This window comes from Hemicordylus capensis, chromosome 2 (assembly GCF_027244095.1).
Source record: "Hemicordylus capensis ecotype Gifberg chromosome 2, rHemCap1.1.pri, whole genome shotgun sequence".
In the NCBI taxonomy this organism is placed as follows: domain Eukaryota; kingdom Metazoa; phylum Chordata; class Lepidosauria; order Squamata; family Cordylidae; genus Hemicordylus; species Hemicordylus capensis.
This window is the reverse complement of record NC_069658.1, coordinates 391,501,196-391,521,005: the sequence shown is the minus strand read 5'-3', so window position 1 is coordinate 391,521,005 and position 19,810 is coordinate 391,501,196. Positions and strand designations below refer to the sequence as shown.

General features: G+C 45.9%; 1 protein-coding gene across 10 annotated transcripts in view; it reads right to left on the bottom strand.

The window, feature by feature from the left end:
- RHBDF2 (rhomboid 5 homolog 2) overlaps positions 1-16,861 on the bottom strand; it is a 105,673-nt gene extending 88,812 nt beyond the window's left edge. For 3 of the 10 annotated variants that reach the window (XM_053302818.1, XM_053302822.1, XM_053302820.1), the window contains exons 1-2: positions 16,296-16,490; positions 7,887-8,016 (exon numbers count right to left, since the gene is read on the bottom strand). The gene's annotated coding sequence lies outside the window, so the exon portion shown is untranslated. Of the gene's footprint in view, positions 1-7,003; positions 7,025-7,886; positions 8,017-16,295; positions 16,491-16,666 lie in introns of those variants that run through there. The other 7 variants (XM_053302821.1, XM_053302819.1, XM_053302827.1 and 4 more) reach the window with 6 other exon arrangements.
- Positions 16,862-19,810: the final 2,949 nt, after the last annotated feature.

The window sequence follows — 19,810 nt, the reverse complement described above, 5'->3', positions numbered from 1 at the left end:
ATTAGAACAGTGTGGAGATAAGCAGGCAAACAACACCCACTGTGTTGGGAGGTATTCTTTTAAAACAGGGACTTGGGAAGCTTCATTTTGGTAAACTAGGACGTTTCAAGCATAAACCCACTACATACGATTAGGCAGATGGCTCTTTCCTCACTTCAGCTTTAATTTCCTGACATCAGAGCCACTGTCACATAAAATTAGACAGCGACCAATTAGCTAGCATGTTCACTTGCTTTATGTGGGAAGGAGAGTTACAGTTACAGCCTAGCACACGCTGCATAATAGAGAACATTATTTACATTTTCCAAGATATACGGGCAAGAAGAACATTCAGCAGAATGTTGCATTAAAGTTCTGGCAGTTTGGGACTGGTGGGGAGCCATTCATCTTCCATTTTTCCTTGGAAGGAAGACAGTCAAAAACTCCACGTTATTTCCTATCTGAAATTTTCACTTTGAATAATGGGCATTAACATTAAAATAATCTTCATACAATTCTCAGACCAAATGAGGTCTAGATGTGAGGAAACCTTTCTATTGTATGTACACAAAAGGCGGCAGTAAACTAAGAGCAACAGTTTCCTTCACAGCCCTGGAAAGTCAGAGGGTTGGCTGATAAGTAGGTCAAAGGCTTTTCAAGCAGAAGCACTTATGATTCAGCAAAGTTAATAGCTAGCATTCTCCATAAGATTAATTGCTCATTATGCCTTCTGAATTATGTGAGCTCAAAGGGAAACCTTTTGTGCTCTGCATAAACTGTGGACAGACCGTGCATGAGTGGGATCCACAACCGTTAGAAATCAATGAGTTGCAAAGTGCACCCACCAAAAGGGTCATCTCACCACAACAAAGTGGAGGAAACTGTGGTGGCTGCAATTCCTGAAAGCTTATTCCTGAAACAGGATTTCCAAGGGTTTGCAGATGGAAGCTCCTGTTCTCCCACTTCCTAATTCTTATGGCCATATCCACAGGGAAAAATCTGAAGCCAATTTCACATGTGATACCAAGTGACCATAAGTATTTATACAACCTTTCACATAATTTATCTTGGTCATCTTTGTTCATGGCCAACTTGGTATTTGGACCAAGAGCTTCCTAGCTCTCACTCCAAGCCACTCACCACACCGGGATACACATGCAACAGTTTTGGTGTATACCTGCAGCACACCCCATCATGAGTAAGATGGAGACGTTATTTATTTCATCACTTTTACACTGAAAAAACACTGCAGAGAACTGTACTTGACCTAAGGTCAGGGGCGGACCATTGGGCAAAAGAACTCGGGCCACCACCAATCAGGGGCCACGAGCGCAACCCCAGACATGCCCCCCCCCACATCTGACGTCAGACATGGGTGGTGCTGGTTTCGTTCCCAAGAGGGGCCACCTGGCCCTGTTCGGGAGTTAAATGGCCAGCGCTGCGTTCGCGGCACGGTGAGGAGCAGCTCTTCCCTGCCTTTAGGCTATGAATGCAGCGCCAGCCCGGCCCTAACTCCCCAATGGAGCTCTGCGGCTCCATTCAGGAGCCAGACCATGCCCCCGCGCCGGACGTCAGACGCGGGGGGTGGGGTGAACGGGGCTGCCGCCATGGCCAGATATGGGCTGCTGGTGGACTGGCTCCACCACTGCCTAAGGTCCTTACAGAATCTTACTGTTCTACACATATGATGAAATACACACATATCCAATGCAGGGTGTACCACAGATTAGTAGTAAAAAAAAAACACCCCTGCCAGTTCAAGACCAGAGTTAAGGCTATCTAATTTTGGCTCAAGCACCACAAAGCCACGAAACCAGAACCTAAAGCTGATGCCTTAACAGACACACCATGTGATAAGCAATGGATATTGTGAAATACCACCAATTGTGCTCATTTTCAACTTACCCTCCATGCACTGACACTTCTCCTTGGTCTTTTGAGGCCCAACTGAAAATGAGGAGGATGGCACCAGCAAGGATGCCTCACAGTGTTCAAGTGATTACATCGAAGGCAAGTTGTAAGCAAGCACAATTTGTGACATTGCACATCATTTCTGATCATGTAGCACGTCTGTTAAGGCATGAGCCTTAGGTTCCAGTTTCCCAGCTTTGTGGAGTGTGAGTTAAAAAGAGATAGCCTTAAACTGGCAAGTTTTTTGACTATCTAATTTCCGTGGTTCATGAAAAGGAAATTTATCATTACAGGGTTGTCCATCCAGTGCTCTCTTTTGTCACTTTTAGTGATGATTCTAATGAACAATGGATATAATGCACAATATAAATGCACAGAACTGCATTATATTGTATGTGCTTCTGAAACAGTTATACGATATTCTGCATTAGAAGTAGAACCAGTGTGTTATAGTGGTTGGAGTGCTGAACTAGGACTTTGAAGACCTGAGTTCAAATCCCATTCAGTCATGAAACTCACTGGATAACTCTGGGCCAATCATTTATCTCTCAGCCTAACCTCACAGGATTGTTGTGAGGATAAATATAACCATGTGCAATGCTCTGGGCTCCTTGGAGGAAGAGCGGGGTTTGTGTGTGTGTGGTGGGGTGCCACACCCCCACAGTATTGTCACGAGTATCTTGGAAGGTGCATGTGGGGGCCACTTTAGTTTTATTTTATTTTTATTTTTTTGCTTTTAAAATTTTTATTGATTTTTACAATATCTTGACACTTCCCCTGGTTTTGTGTGTGCCTTTCAAGATGGTGCTGAGCAATGTTCCCTGTAAGAGGGATTCCCATACATTGTTGACTACAGCTCCCATAACCCCCAGTCAAAGGCCATTGCAGCTGAGAGTTGTAGACAACACATCTAGGAATTCCTATTATGGGCAGCATTGGTGCTGAGGCTTTACAAGACTCTGCCATTCTTACAGGATTCCCCCCTGACCCCGCCCTGCTCCCCAGTGCTGGGAAAAGCACAACACTTCATGGAGGTGGGAAGTGGTTCTCACGCCGCTGATAAAAAAAAAAAAATCTCCAAAGTGGCCCCCATGAAAGATAGTGAAGATCACGGACCTATGGTTTTTCCCCACTGTAAAAAACAAAGACTCCCCACTCCAAGGTCTAGGTGAAGGAGAGAGCAATACGCTGTTGTGTATGCTCCCTGTCAAGCCTCTAGGGGGTCTGTGTGGTGGTTCTGCCTGTAGGATCTAGGAAACTGTCTGAAGTATCCTGTCTGAAAAAGGCCTTCTCAGGCCTAGTCCTGGGCAATGCCTCTGGTCCTATAATGACCAAGCAACCAATTACTCACACTCTGTGGATATTTCCAGAGCAGATATCGCAGTACGGCCATCATGCGAGAATCCCATCTTTGTTGCCACCGTTAAATTGGCAGGCCACACAGAACATTTGTGTTAATCCACTGTGACAGTGCCTTCATTATGCAGACAGGACACTTCAGTTTGTTAGATCCTACAGACAGAACTACACCAGCCTCCTAGAGGCTTGACAGGAGAATATACAACATAGCAATATGGGAACTGTGGGATACATTGAGCTTTGTAAATAGGCTGAATTTCACTGAGATTACCTCAGTGTTGTTGTTGTTTTTAATGTAACAGGTATAACTGAAGGGGCCCACTCCATTGATGCCAAGGGGACCTTCTTATTGCAGAAGTCAAGTGCTGTTTCCCTGTCAGCATTCTCACAATAGGGGACAAGTAGCAAAGACAGTGTCAACTAGGATGGTGGAGGTGGCCGCAACATCAGAGGCAGTAGCAGGGTTCCTGCAATCCCATCAGCCTCCCAAAGGATAGGATGGGCCAGCCACAGCCCGGTTCGGGTCTCTGCACGTGCACAGAGGACACGATGATGATGATGATGATGATGATGATGATGATGAATTACATTTATAAACTGCCCCATCCAGAGGCTCTGGGCGGTGTAAAACAACTTTTAAAAAGACATAAAACCCACAATACAAACACAATGCTAAAAACAATATAAAAACAATTCAAAAACGATTAAAACCATTTAAAACCAATTAAAATACTTTTTAAAAACAACACCACTTTACAAGCCTTGGAAGGCCAGATCAAACAAATGGGTTTTTAGGGCTCTCTTAAAGGTCGACAGCGAGCCTAAACTGCGGATAGCTGCCGGGAGTGCATTCCATAGGCCAGGAGCAGCTACAGAGAAGGCCCGGCTCCGAGTCACCGGCAGACATAATGGTGATAACTGCAGACGGACCCCTCCAGATGACCTCAATGAGCGATGGGGATCATACCGAAGAAGGCACTCTCTAAGGTAACCCAGACCCAAGCCGTTCAGAGCTTTAAAGGTAATAACCAGCACTTTGTATTTCGCCCAGAAACATATCGGCAGCCAGTGCAGCTGTTTTAAGGCAGGCATAATATGATCTCTCCCGGTTACCCCAGAGACCAATCTGGCTGCCGCATTATGAACTAAATGAAGTTTCTGGACTACGTACAAAGGCAGTCCCACATAGAGCGCATTGCAGTGGTCAAGCCCAGAGGTTACCAGCTGATGCACCACTGTTTTGAGATTGTTCTCTTCAAGGAATGGTTGCAGCTGTCAAATCAGCCAAAGCTGATAGAAAGCACTCCTGGCCATAGCCTCCACCTGAGATACCCTGGTGAGGCCTGGATCCAAGAGCACTCCCAAACTGTGTACCTGTTCCTTCTGGGGGAGTGTAACTCCATCCAGCACAGGAAGATCTAACTCATCCCTTATATTCTGATCCCCCACAATGAGCACCTCCATCTTGCTTGGATTCAGCTTCAATTTGTTATCCCTCATCCAGCCCATTACTGCCTGTAGGCAGGCATTTAGGGAGTGAATGCCATTCCCTGATGATGATGATGATGATGATGATGATGATGATGATGATGATAAGGAGAAATAGATTTGGGTGTCCTCAGCATACTGATAACACCCTGCACCAAATCTCCTGATGACCTCACCCAGCAGTTTCACATTTCAGATTCCCCGGTAAAGGTCATCCATCAGGACAACCAAGGCAGACTCAACCCCACAGCCTGCTCTAAAGCCGGTCTGAAATGGGTCTAGATAATCGGTTTCCTCCAAAACCGCCTGGAGCTGGTTAGCCACCACTCTCTCAGTCACCTTGCCCAACCATGGGAGATTGGAGACCAGCCTATAACTGTCCATCACTGAGGGATCTAAGGAAGGTTTCTTAAGAAGTGGTCTAATTATTGCCTCCTTCAAACAAGGAGGCATCCTACCCTCCCTCAGCGATGAGTTAATGATATTAACTAAGCCATCCCCAACAATCTCCCTGCTAGATAAAAGCAGCCAAGTCAGGCAAGGATCCAGAGAACAAGTGGTAGGCCACACCGACCCAAGCAGCTTGTCCACATCATCAGGCATCACAGATTGAAACTGATCCAATCTAACACTGCAAGAGGGATTGCTGGACACCACCTTAATAGACTCTGCAGAAACAGTGGAGTCCAAGTTGGCCCGAATACAGGAGATTTTGTCCACAAAGAACCCATTAAAAGCATCACAGCAGAACAAAGCCCCCGGGGATTGGTTTGAATCGGAAGGAGCCTGAATCAACCTCCTCACAACCCAGAACAGCTCTGCCGGACATGAACCCGCAGAAGCAATGCGCACAGAACAGATTTTTTTTTTTTTGGCCACACGCACCGCCTCCACATAAACCTTCAAATGGGCTCTATGCTGTGTCCTGTCACGTTCAAGCCGGGTTCTCCTCCACCTGCGCTCCAGCTGCCTATCTTGCTGCTTCAGACCCCGTAACTCCTCTGTATACAAGGGGCCACTTTTAAGGCAGATCGGAAGGGACACTTAGGAGCGATCGTGTCTACTGCCCTGGTGAGTTCCCTATTCCAGGTTCCCACCAGGGCATCAACAGAATCGCTGGCAGGACCAACATCAAAACCCTCCAAGGCTTTTTGTAATCCTACTGGATCCAACAGCTGTCTCGGGCGGACCATCTTAATAGGTCCTCCACTCCTGCAGGGCTGGGTTGTGGCTGTGAAGCCAACCTTAACCAGGTAGTGGTCCGTCCATGACAATGGGGAAACCACAGGATCCTGCACCCATGGAACACCCCCGATCCGAACAAAAGACCAAATCAAGTGTGTGGCCAGCAACATGAGCTGGTCCTGAAACTAGTTGGGATAGGCCCATAGTTGTCATGGTCGCTATGAACTCCTGAGCTGCACCAGACAAGTCAGCCTCACAATGGATATTGAAGTCACCCAGAACCAAAAGTCTGTGTGACTCCAACACCAACTCTGAGACCAGCTCCGCCAGCTCAGTTAGGGAGTCAGTTGGGCAGCGGGGTGAATGGTATACCAACAGAATCCCCAGTCTATCCCTAGTTGCCAGCCTTAGAAAGACACACTCAATGTAAGTCAACTATCGCACAGGGGCCCTGGTAAGGGAAATGGTATCCTTATGGACCACAGCCACTCCACCCGCCCCCTCCCCTGCCCACATCCCCTAGCCTGCTCCACAACAGAGTAGCCTGGTGGAAGAAGCTGGGCCCAAACTGGGCCACTAGCCTCCCCCATCCAGGTCTCAGTTATATAAGCCAGGTCAGCTCCCTCATCCATGATCAACTCATGGATGGTTTCAGTCTTATTCTGAACTGACCTGGCATTGCAAAGGAGCAAGGCTAGGTTCTGTGGGAAGTTAGAACTGCTCCCCGAAGCCAGAGAGCTGACAAGGCAGCTGGAAGTGGAAACAGTTACTAAATTACTGGTTTCCCTTCCCCTGTAATGGCCAGCTGCTCTGCCAATGCCAATTCTTCTATTCCCCACCACAACAGTAATAGCTGCCCCTGAGTCACTGGACACACACCCGGCATCATTCTGCCCAAGAGAACCCAAACACATGACAACAAAAGGCCTGGCTCAACCCAATAAAAGGGAGAACTAACAACATACAACCCAGACCTCCAACCCCACCTTATAACTCCCTCCGCCCCAGACCCCAGTCCCACACCAAAGGCCCAGCACCAAAGGCCGGCCCCCTTTGGAGGCCGGCTTCGGCAGCCACCTACAGGCAGTCCACCGGCTACACCTCTGGTGTGCCTCCCTCCAATATATGCTGCCAAGGATTCCAGAAATCTCTCCTCTCATGTGCGCGTGTCGTCTGCTTCAAATATGGACCACCCAAATCAGGTTGGTTCGATGTTGAGCCCAGCTTGCACATTCCTAGTGTCAACTGAGGTAATTTTGAAGGTGTGTGAGGGAGTCACTCTACCTGACAGATAAGAGAGGATGGGAAAGGGGAGAAAAGGATGAAGCAATCCTGGGCAGATTTACTTAGAAGTGAGCCCCCATACTGCTTCTCCCCCACATTGCTCTAAACACCTATTTGCCTTTCCCCACCTGTCTATTCCATGTCTTCCCTCCCACCCTTTCCCAAGAGTTCACCTTCCATCACTAAAGAAATAAGCATTGGTCTTGCAATAGAATCCACTAGCCGGCTCCTCCTGCTGATGTCAGAGGACTGGCAAAATGTGTCAGCACTCTCACTTCCTTATCAAAACCGTCACACTCTGCCTAACTTTGCCAGCATTACCCATAACAAATGGGTTACTTTTGAACCACTCATCAAAACTTCACTAAAGCTGCGAAGGACTGCCTTCCTAGACAAGCCTGAATAGATTACATCAGCCATTTTCATCAACATTTGAAAGAAATATATATGCCTGGATAAAATTTGGACAAAAAAAGAACCAAAGTGTCCATTTTCAGCACTTTTTACCTGCTGTAGCTGTGATGTTTTTTTATTAGATTTCCTTTAAATTAGACACATTTGTAGACCTCATCAAGTAGGACACACACACAAACACCCCCCCCCCCACTAAAACCATAAAGCAGACCTGAAGATATTAATTTTCAGGACTTATACCCACAGAGTAAATATAGACTACCTACCTAGTCTTAGGCTTCTACCAGGTGGAAGCAAAAGGAGTCTCCATGCTCACTTACTCACATTTCCTGGCCAGATGGCAGGAAGGGAGTTGTCCTCTGTATCAGCCCACAACAGCTTCTATGAGTTCATTTTCTAAACCCAGTAGAAAGAGAAAACCTGTCAGATCACCTAGCCCTCAGACAACATCTAACATGATTATCTTGGGCATATTCCCTTTCCCGCCCAGTGATAAAAGCAAATGATGTTTGTGTCTTATGGAATCTAAATACACAGTTATTCATCAAGACGATGTTATATGACAGAGTCTTAACAAGATACAGTATTATCATTTAAATGCAGACTTTATGTTCCTAGGCATTGCCCAAAGATTAAGTAATCTTGGAAAGAGATGAAGATCAGCAATTATAGAGCTAGTAATAGCAGGATATAACCAAGTATTTGTTCCATTCATATATTTAATTGAAATTGTAAACCAAGTGATAAGAAGCTTTATTAAGAAACATCGATAGTAGCATTGTGCCAGCTAAATGCAAGGGTGATTATATAACATTTGGTTAGTCACTGGACTGAAAGAACTAATAATAGTCCATTCACAAAATCAAATTAGGGTTATTACTATTTTTGAAAATGATGCAAGTTTATATAAATTTACTAGAACAGCAGTAATAGAACTAGGCAGGTTTCTGTGGATGTGATCTTGGGGGGAAACAAACAAGTTGGATTAATTAAAAGAGAAAAACACAATTTATTTCAGGGCTGGAGGATAAATAATGAATGATGTCTTGTATTATATGCATGCAATGGTTAACTATTTAGAGCTCAGCACTTGCTCCCACTTTGCACAGAAATCATGTTTATTTTTATTTATTTTATTTTTACATTTATATCCCGCTCTTCCTCCAAGGAGCCCAGAGCGGTGTACTACAGTTTCTCCTCACAACAACCCTGTGAAGTAGGTTAGGCTGAGAGAGAAGTGACTGGCCCAGAGTCACCGAGCAAGTATCATGGCTGCATGGGGATTTGAACTTGAGTCTCCCTGGTCCTAGTCCAGCACTCTAACCACTAAACCACAATGGCTCTCTTTGACATGAGTATAGCTGTATTACACCAGTATTTCCTGCAGCAGACGTGTGAATGACCAATGTATATTCACAGGCATCTATGGACACACATCTGGGACTCCCAATGGGTCCATGATTCCCTAAGATATGGATGTGGGAGTGTTCAAGGCCTCACACAATGGGGAGCTGCAATCTTGGGGGAGGGGGGATAAGGGAGTAGGGAGCCATTATGGAATCAAGGGCAACTGAAGTTGGGCTCTTCTGTTGATTCTAATCAAGCTCCACACATCACATTCTACTCCTAACAGATCTTATACAATTTGTCAGATAGTCAGTCTCTTTGGTGGTGGCGACAGCAGCGGCAATTCCCCCATGTCTCACCCATGGAAGGGACCACATCTCTGCTGACAACCAGTACAATGGAGAAAAAAGTGATATTGACACAGGGTGCGGCGACGAGGCTGAGTACCCTCTAATGAACACTGAGCCGCCAAGCAGTTGTTAAAAGATCCTGCAAATAAACTGGTTCTCCTGTAAGCTTGTTGGCCCCTAGCAGTAACACTGCTTTGACATAATGCTGTCCATTGGAAGCAGGATCTGCTGCTTCACTTGCATTAACAGGGCTCTCCATCCCCAACAGCAAAAAGGAAACCTCAGGTCTGTAAGTCTGCAGAGAGGGTGATCTTTCCTCATGAAGCTACTCATAGTTGCATTGAATTGTTTGGCCAGAAGGGCCTTTTACAAACTTCATAAGGCATGCCAGCTGCACACTTTCCTGGAGATCTCAGATCTGGCCACAATCATTTATGCTCTAGCCACCCTGAAGCTACCTTAGTGTAACATACATTATAGAGAGCTGCCCTTGAGGCATCAAGAAACTTCAACTGATCCAGAATGCAGTCCAGCAGATCACATCATATCCCACCCATTATCTATCATCTTCAGTGCCTGTCCATTCATTTCCAGGCTCAGTTCAGGTGCTGTTTTTGACCTTTCAGTACCTATATGGTCAAGGACCAGTACCCGTACAAGCCTGCCTAAGAACTTAGCACTACATTTGAAACCCTCTTCTCTGCCCACTCCTGTTGATAGAAGCATGGCAGATGGGTACATGAGAGGGGTCCTTTTTGGCTGAGGCACCCAGAATGTAGAAAGCTGCCCCCTCCATTGCCTCCCTTTAGGCAGATCCTCAAAACTGTCCTATTACAGCAGGTTTTTAAAAGATAAGGTTTTTTTTATTGTGTATTTATTTTACTGCTGCATTGATAGATTTTAAGTTTTTTAGTTAATTATTCTGTTCTGCCTTTAAGATTTTCACTAGCTCTGTTTTTAAAAGCTGTAAGCTGCCTCGAATATATTTTAACATAGAAAGGTGGGATATAAATTATACAAATATTGGATAGAGGTGAGTGGCCAGGATTCAGTATCTTGTTTGTGTTAGAGACTCTGATTTCTTCATTTCCTTTAAGGATGCAGTCATTTTAGCTTACAAGAGCAAATACGCATTAGCAAGAATTCCCACAGGATATAGTCACCAGCACCTCTATTTTAAATATATGTCTGGTTGCAACAGGGGACAGAAATGAACACCTCATTATGAGGCAATTCTTAGGAGATTTTTTATTTATCTATCTTTATTTTATTTTACATTTATATTCCGCTCTTCCTGCAAGGAGCCCAGAACGGTGCACTACATACCTAAATTTCTCCTCACAACAACCCTGTGAAGTAAGTTAGACTGAGAGAGAAGTGACTGTCCCAGAGTCACCCAGCAAGTATCACAGCTGAAGGGGGATTTGAACTCGGGTCTCCCGGTCCTGGTCCAGCACTCTAACCACAACAACACAAGTTCTTCCTGCTGTGCAATACTCATAATAGCATTGTAACTCCTTACTATTAGATATAAGAGATACAAGTGTGTGCCTATGTATCTGGCTCTAGAATGGCTGGAAGGCCTTAAAGTGATGCATAAAGTAAAAAGGTAAAGTGTGCCGTCAAGTCGATTTCGACTCCTGAAGCTCATAGAGCCCTGTGGTTTTCTTTGGTAGAATACAGGAGGGGTTTACCATTGCCTCCTCCTACGCAGTATGATATGATGCCTTTCAGCATCTTCCTATATCACTGCTGCTGGATATATTTATTTTATTTTAACATTTTATATCCCGCTTTTCCTCCAAGAAGCCCAGAGTGGTATACTACTTACTTAGGTTTCTCCTCACAATAACCCTGTGAAGTAGGTTAGGCTGAAAGAGAAGTGACTGGCCAAGAGTCACCCAGCAAATCTCATGGCTGAATGGGGATTTGAACAGGCAACCTTCTGCTTGTTAGTCAAGCATTTCCCTGCTACAACACTTAAGGTGACAAGTTCAGGCTTTTTCAATCTCATGTGGTCTCTGACCATTTATTTATTTATTGTTCGATTTTTATACCACCTTTCATAATGTATCTCAAGGCAGTTTACAAAGGTTAAAATACAATAAAATTCCATAGAAGTTATATTTAAAACCTTAAAATCAACAAAACAGTGAAAATATATATTAAAAAACACCAACCAACCATTCAAAAGACAAACAGAAAAGCTGAGAGACCCGGCAGCCCCAAGGGGTAAAAGTCGGAGGGGGGGGTAGTTGTTTTGTTAAAAACAGCCACAGATGTCAAGGAGTGGACATTCACTGGGAGAGCATTCCAGAGCCTGGGGACAACAACAGAGAAGGCCTTGTCCCATATGCACGACAACTGAGCTTTGCAAGATATTGCAGTGATGCATCTGACAGTAGCAGCTGTTCCTGGTGTAGTAGCACCAACCCACCCTTCTGTACCACGGAAGTTTGATCTCCATGTTACAAGAAACAGGGCTGCTGCTGAAAATGGCATCTCTGTGCCTAGTTATCCTCCCTCCTTTTCTAACCATGTAGTAAAACTCATCCGCGTCTCCGATGTTATCAGGTTGTGCCATTTCCCTGTTCCTGTCCCACATCATTGGCTAACACTAGCAGAAGCAGTCATTTTCAGCAGTGGCTCTATATGGCTTGAACTGTGTAGCGCCACTCAGAGGCATCTTGATTTTGCCCACAACACAAGTAAAATGCCACAGGACATATTATGACATCACTAGTATTTTTAAGCCCGTTAAAATAACGGGCGCTAGTAGGGTGCTGCCGTCGCCATTGCCTTCCTCGCGGCTGGGCCGGATCTGCCGCCGCCGCTTCTGGCCTTCCTGCGGGCCGGCCGGACCCCCTGCCGCCGCCTCTGGCCTCCCGGCCGGGCGGAGAATTCCACCACTGCCGCCAAAAGTGCTGCCCGCCGCCACCGCCTTTGGCCTTCTGGCCGGGCGGAGAGTTACGCCGCCACCGCCTCTGTTCTCCTTGCGGCCAGGCGGAGAGTGCCGCCGCCACCGCCAAGAATGCCTCCCGCCACCGCCATCTTTCCCCTCCCCGCGGCCGGTCCGGACCCGCCGGCGCCGCCTCTGTTCTCCTTGCGGCCGGGCCGGACCCGCTGCCGCCACCCCTATCCTTTTTGGCGGGCGGGCCAGACCCGCCACCGCCGCCTCTCCTCTCCCCGCGGCTGGGCTGGACCCGCCGCCGCCTATGGCCCTTCCACGGCCGGGCCGGCCATCCGGCCAACATGGCCGCCTGGTGCCTGCGGCCGTGTCTCCCTCGGCCGTTCTGGGCATGTGCTCCGCGCATGCCCAGAATGGCCGAGGGAGACACGGCCGCAGTCACCGGAGGACACGGACGCACACCCAGGCACTTTATTATAGAGTATACCTATATTATGACATGTTGGCCACTGTGTCCTAATCTGATCAGTTCTTTCCTGGCACAGCAACATTTATTATTGGGACTTCAGAAGTTAGCTAATATTTGTGTGATTCTATGACATTAAATATTGTTGGGAGGTGGGAAGAGGCATGCCTATTTAACAGTCAAGTTTCTTCCTTCAATTGCTACAACTGGAGCACATTCCATCAGCTGCAACAACAGAGCCCATGGCTCAGTAATTAATTTTGCCAGCAAACTACTTGGAGACAGAAATGTGGCGGGTGTGTGTGTGTGTGTGAGCAGGTCAAGGCCTCCCTCAGTCAACTGCTGGCTGCCCTTCCCTTCCCTTCCTCTCTCCATTGCAAATGCTACCACAACTTCCTCTTGTTTTTCATCCCCCCACCCTTCACAGCAAAAGGAAGAAAATAATTCACTTCTCAGCAGGTCAGACATGCCTGGGTAGCTCTCTGAAACATCCATTTCTGACAGGAGGAGAGGGACTTGCCTTAATAAGTCAAGATGAAACACCTGTTGAATTTGGTCCACATTTTGTCAGTCAACAGTTCCTCTGGCACGATCTCCCAGTTGGCATCAAAATAAGGCTGTTCTATGTCTTAACATTACTAGCATGTGCTGGAATTTTAAACAGTGCTGCACAGAAAAATACACAGCATATCAAGAGAAACTAAGTACCAAAACAGACTCACAGTACTGAAATGGTATGAAAGCAGCAAGTTCCTAAATCCTGTACAAAGACACACACAGCAGCCTCCATAAAAATGACTTGCTGACTGCCACAGTATGAGCTACTCATGCAGCACAAAACAAACTTATTTTTCCCCACCTTCCTCTCTTACGACTTTGAGCTGACTAGGATCCAAGTAGACCTTTGCGGTCATCAATTCAGTAATTCAAGAGTCACACAAAAAGTGATTTTTGTTTCTCCAACAAATGGCTGAAGGGCTCCCCGACAAACTGCCTTGCTTGGGGATTCCTTTCCCTGTTTGTAAGTTGGGTCCTATAACTGAACCTGCATGACTCTTATTTAGGGGAGATATTGCAGTTGGATAATTTTGTTCACATATCAAAATCCCGCTGTCTTTAGAAGCAATTCCTCCCTTCATTATTTCTACTCATCTCTCTCTCTTCCTCTGCAATGATGACATGCAGAAGGAAGGCTGCTTCCTTAAATCAAGGAAGAAGTTTCATTTTCTTGAATTAAGGCTGTTTCCTTAAGACTAAACTGTGGTGATCCAGCACTCAACCTGCATAAGGAAGCTCACAAGAAGGCATAAAGGAAGAAGCCATCTCCCATTTGCCATATTAGTTATTAGACATGTACTGCCTCAAACTACAAGGTTTTTCCTTCTCTTGTGCATAAGCCACTGCTGGGCCTCATCTCATCTGACAAAAGCCACTGCTGTTCCAAAATTATGTGGCAATGAATTCCATGCTACCTTATGTGAAGCAGTTGTTCTTTTTGTCTGCACCGAATAAGCCATATGTATATTTTCATTAAATGATCCTATGTTCTCATGTTTAAAGAAAGAAATGATATTTTCTGTCTATGCACACTTTCCCTACTGTTCATTATTTTATTTGCTTCCATCATCCCACCCTCTTTATCCTAAACAACACTACCTCCTCCACTGTTTAAGCCTTTCTGCCAATGGAAGATCCTCTATTCACACTACCATTTTAGTTGCCCTTCTGTACTCTTTTCTAGTTTTATAACATCCTTTTGGAGATGGGGTGATCAGAACTGTACCCTATCATATATGTGGAAGCACCACAGGCTGATACAAAAGCAGCATATGGGTCAACACAGGTGGCTTACTTCTGGGCAACCATCGGATAACTGATCTCTTTCCCCACCATAACACAGCTGGGTTTCTTTGTACTGCCTTGGGCAAAATGGTGGGTCACTTCAGAAGTTTCCTGATTAACTTGATGAAATTCACTGTAAAACTGAACACCCTTCTGCTTGTCTTTATGGGTATAGAACTTTGCTAGAGGGGAACCACAAAGAGAATATCCTTGCTGTTTAACAGAGTACACCATTTAAGAATGTAAACACACCACTTGTACAATTTGAATATCTTGACTCACAGTACAGGCTTCCATCTTATGCACATTTACTTGGAACCAAGTCCCAATGAAATCAATAAGACTTCTAAGTAAATGCCATTAGGATTGCACTCAGAGGTGCTCTTACCTCTGGATTTCCAGGCCAAAGTCCAGGGCCTCTACACCCCCTGGGGGCCCCCAAATCCTCTTTAGTCTGTCCTCGGTGGTGTGCAGTGTTTCCTCTAACAGGGATTCCCAGATGTTGTTCACTACAACTCCCAGCGTCCCAAGGTGCAATGGCCTTTGTCTGGCAACTATGGGAGTTGTAGTCCATAAATGGATCATAGAACAAATCAATCCAGAATTTTCACTCGAGGCACAAATGACCAGGCTCAAACTATCATACTTTGGACACATTATGCGAAGACCCAGCTCCCTTGAGAAGTCCATAATGCTGGGAAAAGTTGAAGGAAAGAGGAGAAGAGGATGACCAGCAGCAAGGTGGATGGACTCGATTACAACAGCAATGGATGCACCACTGAGAGACCTTAAAGGCCAAGCTGAAGACAGATCATCCTGGAGAGAATCTATCTATGTGGTCACTAAGAATCGACATCGACTTGATCGCACTTAATCAATCAGTCAGTCAATCAATCAGTCCACAAAATCTGGGAATTCCTGTTAGAGGGAACTCTGGTGGTGTGGTCGCCACACTGCATTGCTGTCCCGCTTTGGGTGGCTGAGCATGATTGTGACCTGTGCCGGCCAGCTGAGCATGACCTCTGCTTTAGAGATGGGGGCAGGGGGAGTGGGGAAATATGTGGGATGGGAATATGTTAAGTTGCATATTGAAAAGTTTCTCCTAGTGCATATTTGCATAAATACACCTGTTTTATAGTCTTACATTCTTGTGAGTTCAGTTGTTGTTTGTGCCTCAAGAACCCATCTGTTTAAAAAAACCGTGTGTGTCACTCTGTGTGTGTGTGAGGGGGGATGATGCTTAATTTGCCTCCAAAGGCCTTTAGGTCCAGGCTCCAAAATTACCTAAGTGCGCCTCTGATTGCACAGTAAAATTATTTTTACCAACTGAAAGAGATGATGAGACAGAAGGCCTCAGTGGAACAGAAACGTGTTCGAGGGGCTGATGTGACAAGGGAAAAAAGGAGGCTACTTAACGCGTGTGATAAAATTCTGGAAGTTTTCAACTGAGTTCACAAGATATAGTCATTATTTACTCCGGGGGAAGACAGAAAGGCTGATGAGCCAGAAACTGCCGCGACAATCACGCAAGGAAGCACAGACAACCATGCACGGAATACTCGGTGTTGGGGGCGGGTGTGGGAAGGAAGGCGCACACAAGGCGACGAAGGACAAAAAAGACTGCACTCCTACTCACGAAACTATTTCAGTGAGAGAGAAGGGAAGCAGCGAAAGGGAGGAGGGCGAAACTCCCCAACAAAAAGAACTAGAGGAGGGCAGAGCCGGCGACGCAAAGAGAAACCGAAGAGACTCCCACACTTACAGGGATCCTGCGGTGACCCGAAGAAGAAGTCTGACTGAAGAGGGGTGGGGTGTTAGTTTCAAGACCGCTGTCACCCGCCTCTTCTCCTAGCGGGGTGTTCTCATCGCTACCTATTTCCGATCCACGAGCAGCTCGGCGGCGGCGGCGGCGGCGGCGGCGGCTCCACCGCTCACAACCCAGGCAGCGTGCCGCCGCCGGTGGAAGAGGGCGTGGCTGAGGTGGAGAGCAGCAGCACGCAGAAGCAGGGATGCCAGCAGCGACGAGTGGTTGCCGAACAGGTCGGCGGCAGGAGCCGCCGGAGAGAGAGGAAAGGCGTCCCAGAGCAACCACGCACGAGGTCAACCACAACCCCACCACAACCCCCCACTTACCTCCCACCCGCGGCGGTGCACGCAATCTGCCCCAAGAAAAGTCTAGCAAAACGTGCCGCTTCCCCCCTCGCTCTACCTGGGAAGGTCGCAAGGGGAGGAGACTCGTCGTCGTAGGCGGAGGGAGTGGGGCCCTCAGCCATTCAAGGAAGGCAGGTGGAAGGCAATGCATGTGTGGGCTTGTGAGTGGCTTCCTCCTCTCAGGAAAGGAGAGTCAAAGCCACCGCCAGGGATCAGCAGCAGTTCCCAGGAATTCGCTTTTAAGACTGCGGTCCTAAACAAGCCAGCCCGGCTGATCACAGTGGGATTAATTTCTGGACAAGCATGCAAAGGACTGCATGTTTAAGCATGTAAGAACCATGGGTTTATACTCACCAACGCTGCATAAGCTGCACGACTGCAATTCTATGCACGTTTTCCTGGGAGTAAGTCCCATTAAATTCAGTGGGGCCTGCTTCTGAGAAACATGTTTAGGGTTGCCTGCAAGGCTACAATTAAATCCAGGTTTTTATTTATTCACACATTCACTATTTACTTTACTTGCTGTTTTCTAAGTGGCTTTGAATCACAGACAAACACAGGTGAGTTAAAAGGTAGGGAAAATTCATTCATTGTAACTTCCTGTTTGGGGAGCTTATAGGGTGTCCTGGCGTATGCCTGTCAGAAAACTCGTTTTCTGTCCTGCAAGCCTTTTTTCTAATTCTGGATGTCATGTGGGCAGGGTTGGTTGCTGACTTGTTCTTAAGACAGGACTCCTGCCTTCATTCATTCATTCATTCATTCATTTGATTTCTATACCGCCCTTTCAAAAATGGCTCAGCGCGGTTTACATGGAGAAATAACAAACAAAGCCTTGTGACTTTAACAACTGTCTGATGTTTTGTGTGTATCATGTAGCATTAAAACAGGTTCCAGAGTTAAGTCTTGACTAACATTCATCTTTGCTGACAGAAGATCTTGAGAATGAGAACATACCCTGATCCACTTCCCTCCATCCTTCCCTTAGCTCCTGCTGCCCCCAACTCTGAAACCTTCCTGGGCACTTTCCAGATTAAACCCTATAACGGGTAATTTCACCTTGGCAGGGTCTTATTGAAAATGATCTCCAGAATCGCAAACTCCTAAAATACAGCTAAAATAAACTTCGAAAATACAGCTACTTTGTTGTGATGCAACTACAATATTGTAGCACTATATCACAAAGATAAAATCCAAAAGAAGGCATCAGAAATGCGAACAGCACCTTGCTGTCAGTGTAGAGACTGTGGTGTCACAACACAGGAAGTACGGAGCTCACTTAGCAGATCCGTAGTGACACTATTGTAGGGTTTAACCTGGAAAGCACCCAGGTGTTTAAAGAGGTGTATGTATCTCTTAATATTAAACTCCAACATGAGAAGTGCGCGCGCTCTCTCTTTCAGAATGCACCACTGGACAATGAAGCACAAGAAGAAAGGCAAGGTTCCCATGGAGTTTTATAACTGACAAATGAACTTTGGGATCATCAGGTTCTGTGATGTCTGGTAGAATACGTGGAACCAGCGTGGTGTAGTGGTTAGAGTGCTGGACTAGGACTGGGGAGACCCGAGTTCAAATCCCCATTCAGCCATAATACTTGCTGTGACTCTGGGCCAGTCACTTCTCTCTCAGCCTAACCTACTTCACAGGGTTGTTGTGAAGAGAAACTTAAGTATGTAGTATACCACTCTACGCTCCTTGGAGGAAGAGCGGGATATAAAACGTAAATAATAATAGAAGTTGGGCCAGGCTCCTAGCAGACCAGCAGCCTAGTCCTCTACATGTTTACTCATATGTAAATCCAATTTGATCAATAGGACTTTTTCATGTATGTATGCATAGGATTGTGTGGGAGCGCCCTCCCGCCAAGCTCAGAATGCTCGTCTGGGGGGAAGGCAGGTTTTGTTTAGCCTCCCCCTGCCCGCTTACCCGGTAGGTGATGTGAAAATGGCCCCAGTGAGTTTCATGGCTAAAAGGGGATTTGAACTTTGACCTCTCCAGTTCTAGTCCAGCATTCTAACCACTAGGTCCTATTTGGAACTCTGTCTCCTGTAAGGCTTGCTTGGCGGTCATCATAATATCTTTTCAAGGCAAGCCTCAGGCAAAGACCTTTTTATTTTCCAAGGCTATTAACATTTTAAGTTTTTAACATCTGGTTTTTTAGTTATCCTTTTGTTGCTTTTTCATTATGTGTTCTGATTAGTGTTTGCATATATAATATATAGTGTTTGGTTATTTTAATTGTTCTCAATAACTCTGATAACTACTATTAAAGGACTGCATAAAGAAAATTCCATGATTACTATTCATCACTCATCTGTGTAACCTCCATTTCCAGGAGAAAAATGCTTCTGGCTACAGATTCCACATTTGCTTGGCTCATTCAAATGTAGGGCAATTTCCTGTTCTTAGAATCAGGGTATATAATAGTAGATTTCTTTCATCTGTAGAACCACAATTAAAGAGGTGAACAAAAATTAAAGGAATGATCCTGCAGCACACTGTTATTCCCATTCATATCTCCACAGCCACAGAAAACATGTTTTCAGCCACTTCTTCTAAAGTATATATTTTCTCCATAAGATGATAAATGCACTAACATTTCAGCCAGCACACGTGGACTTTTTCACATCCTGTAGTGGAAAGAATGAATGAAAGCATTTAAGGACCTATTTAGCTCCTTTTTCTGTCTTGCAGTCAAGCTTCCAGTGGTTAGTAAAAACCTGCAAACTGTGTATGTTTAAGAGTCAGCAGATCATATGATTCAGAAATGAAACTCCAGCCCTGACTAAGCATCTTACGGCTGTTTTCCCAGTTTGCAAAAGAGAAAACTTTTACCCAAGATAGTATTATCCTAATCTTTTCCTGAGGTCTTTTCTCCTGCATTTTATGGCCTGCTTCCTGCATCTCTTCTCCCTCCCTCCCAGTCCCCGCCTCCTCTTATGAACCCTTCACCTGCCAGTTAAGTTTTAATAGTTTTACACAGAGGCTCAACTCAAAAGGTTAAGGCTGCCATCCTAGGCACACTAGGGAGTAGGGATGTGCGAAACGTTTCGGGTACAGAACGGTGGTTGGCATAGGGTGCCAACCACCCCCATGGGTTTCGAACCCATGGGGTACAGGGTTCTG